Source organism: Triticum aestivum, chromosome 4D (genome assembly GCF_018294505.1).
Source record: "Triticum aestivum cultivar Chinese Spring chromosome 4D, IWGSC CS RefSeq v2.1, whole genome shotgun sequence".
Taxonomy (NCBI): domain Eukaryota; kingdom Viridiplantae; phylum Streptophyta; class Magnoliopsida; order Poales; family Poaceae; genus Triticum; species Triticum aestivum.
In genome coordinates, this window is record NC_057805.1 from 207,570,648 (window position 1) to 207,574,262 (window position 3,615).

At 44.3% G+C, this 3,615-nt stretch overlaps 1 long non-coding RNA gene across 1 annotated transcript; it reads right to left on the bottom strand.

The window, feature by feature from the left end:
- Positions 1-751: 751 nt before the first annotated feature.
- LOC123099844 (uncharacterized) lies at positions 752-3,217 on the bottom strand. Its single transcript, XR_006448250.1, has 4 exons — positions 2,644-3,217; positions 1,690-1,761; positions 1,516-1,607; positions 752-1,036 (listed from the first exon to the last, which is right to left on the bottom strand). It is a non-coding gene; the product is annotated as an uncharacterized lncRNA (long non-coding RNA).
- Between the last annotated feature and the right edge of the window lie 398 nt (positions 3,218-3,615).

The following is a 3,615-nucleotide window of genomic DNA, read 5'->3' on the forward strand; positions in this document are numbered from 1 at the left end:
GTGGAGGCTATGGTAGCCCGACAGAGACCATGAGTCGGATCCTGAGAGCGCAAGAAGCACTATTCGACCAGGTCACCAATGACCTGATTGCAACCCGCAGGACACTTGCTATCCTGACATCGGTGAGAAGTGCAGCTGCAACCGACACCGACACCCTGATAATGCTGCTTGGGAGGCCAGTTGAGCCCCCAAGGTCTGCTCCTATCATCTACCCCGGCAATGCCTTCGCCTTCCCAAGGGAACTTCGTCGTCTCTTGGAGACCTACTCCAACGGGATTGTGACCACGAGACCCCACGAGGGGCATCATCGCTATCCCAGCACTGTAGCTCCCACTACAAGAAATATGTTAATCCATGATAGTAACAATCCGTCACGGACCAATGAAAAATTGTCGTGGATGTTCATCCATGACGGAGTAGAAATCCATCACATATATCGCGTCATAATTTGACACTGTACCATCCATGACGGATCTTGACCGTCACGGGTCTGCACCCAAGCCCACCCAGCCCAAACTAGGCCCGAGCCTTCATGACAGAACAAACCATCATGGACAAGCGCCACGTAGGATTTCGGATTGACCGTCTGCACTGACATGGCTGCCTACGTGGATCCTATATTTCGTCATGGAAACCGTCATGGTTTTGGTATAATTTAAATTTAGTCCATCCAATTATCCCATTTCTTTTGGTCCAATTTTGAGCATGTACATTTTTTATCGTAATGGATTACACGGAACATAATGCCAGCTTGGCCCACCACAAGATATTTGTCATACAATGCATAGACGTGTAGTATTAATGGAGCTATAGCCGCAAGTATATACAACATAGCAGTTTACAGCATCCTCCATGAAATGATAAATTACAACATCAATTGACAAAATACAAAACATGGCAAGGTCAGGAACCAGCACAATCCAATTTGCGTCAACAAAACATACAAGTTCTTATTCAGTTTGTCTCCGTCAACCCTCTTGATTTCAGCTATCATGTCGAAGCGGATGTTATAGGCAGCATCAAATACAAATATGATCTGCCCAAAGTTGGAACAAACATTAGACATTTGGTTGCTCTTGGCAGCATGACTGAACCTGACCAAAGAAACAAATCAACTAGTAACATATACCCTATTGATCATGAGATTCAGGAAATAAAAATTATTAGCATAGCAGATCTAGTGATAACTTGCTGGCACAATTTTTAAATCATATGCTGCAAGTTTATTTGACTTGCAATAAAACATCAAAACTACACGAGGAAAAACAAATGCAGTTCTTATATTCCCTTTGCTACCTTGCCATGCAGTCTGATTGATTGATCAATAAGATGCGATAGAAATCAATAAATCAGCCTATGTTTTAAAAATAATTTGTTACACTAAAAGGAAATCTTATTTGTTCAATAATTGGTGTACTTTAGTCAAACCACTAAATCAATCTAGCTAGTATAAAGTAACTCATAGCAACTGTCCAGTGTATTTACAAAATAACAAAGAAGATAGTACAAACCCACCAGAGCAAGAGCTTCAACAAGAACAACAAGTGAGGCATTATTCTTGCTGGTGTTTTTAACAACATCAGTGAACATCAAAATACTCTGTAAACCTGCAGAATGACAAGAAACATTATAATCCATGAACTATTTGTCTATGTTGACTGTGTAGTACAGTAGTAAAAAGAGTAGTACCTCAAACAAAGCTCGCCTTGCACTAGGATCCTTAATGGTAAAGAAGTATTGAAGAGCTCTACTTGCCTTAACCTGAAATAATAACCAAATTTATTTTTAAAATAAATGAATGTGAAGAAAAATTGCATCCAAGTTGAATAGCAGGTATACATATTTCTTTGAACAACACAGAAAACTCGATGATGGATGTGACATAATTCAGTTTAATAAACAAGATAATGACAATAATGTGTTATGTCAGGGCCACACAAGCGTTGAGTAAAACTACCACCTAGAGTACATGTTTTGTTTCGTCACACAAAATAAAAAGAAAACATAATGTTCCAACCATAGCAACTCAGCTCCACCAGCTTTTAGTTTAGAAAATTATATAATTTTGTTTCTTACTTAGTATTCACATCAAAGATTATGTAATATGCATTTGTGGCTTGTGAAATGCGGCTTAGCATTATAATTTTTCTTGGCAAAACCCCAGGTAGATGCTTCATAATTTACATCACATTTGCATACTGCAATACAGACATTCAGACGTTTATGATAAAAAATCACAGAAAGAAACATGCAGCTAATTACGTTTCTGACTACAGTCCATCAATATTCACAACATCTTGGTACAAGCTACAAAGTTGTAGGAGGCATAGAGCAGCCTTCTTTCTAACTACAGGCTGGCAGCTACTTGAAATATGATGGGATGTTTCATTACTTCAGTCGCTAAAGTCAGAAGATAGGGAAAGATGAGTGAAATACTATCCACTCACGAGAAGTTTCTAGGCACATCAATTAACAATGCATGTTACCATAGAAACGGGGGAACGTTTTGTGTTAAACTAGCAGTAACCATGCTTGAAAAAAATTAGAAGCAACATGATCTAATTCAGATCTAGTGTCCGTATAGAACATCAGCCATAGGAAATTGAGAATGACAAGTAGGGCATGGAAGGGAATGAAACTCACCCTGCGTATCTGCCGTCATGCACATGTAGCGCAGCTGCCCTGGTCCTTGACCTTGTGACCACGCTGCTCTGCCTCTAACACGGTGGTCGTCGCGGTCCAGCCCAATGGCTGCGAGCGCATCGAGCTAGGGGGCACCATCCACGAGGCGAATAGGGCGCGAAGTTGCGCGGTGTGCGACGGAGAGGAGCCGCCGGAGACGCACCGACGATGGATGCGAAGCCGCAGCCGAAACCCTATCCACATGATTGGGTTCGCGGGCGAGCGCCGAAGACCTGGAGTGGCGGATCCAGACGGACCGGAGGTTGGACAGGCCGTAGACCAGCCCGTGAGCGTGGTGCGCGGTGGCGGACGTCACCGGAATCTGCGGGCGCTGGCCACGGCGTGAGTGGTTTCACGAGAGAGAGAAAGGTTGCCAGAGGGATGGATGGGTGCGGGTGCGGCGGATCTGGCAGTTGCCGAAGATGCAAGGTGAGAGGAGGGGAGGGGGAGGGCTGGCGGCGATCTGTGGGAGGAGGTAGGAAAAGAGGTGGTGGGTGGCGGCTAGGAGAATGGGGAGGGGATGTGACGGAGGGGCAGAGAGGAGTGGGCTGAGGAGGAGGGTTCTAGGGTTAGCTTTTTATACCGGGAATAGTTACACGGGCTTGTGCGGGCTTCTAGGGCTGTAGCAGGATGTCCATGACCGTTTCTCAAGACGTCACCGGAAATCCGTCATGGATTAACAGGTTTCTTGTAGTGTCCCCGTCCTACCCCGAACAACTCCGACACTGAAGCTCACGGAGAAGCCTCGACATCTACAAGGCACACCCGACTAGATGTCAACAAGGTGGACTGAGTCCACCAGGAGTGTTATCAAATCCTAGTAGTCTTGTTGTCTTGTATTTTCGAGGTAGCATTCGCATGGTGTAGCGAGCTTGTAAAATTACCCGTGTGCCATTATTTCAATGGTACTATGTGTGATCTAGCGTAAAGGGT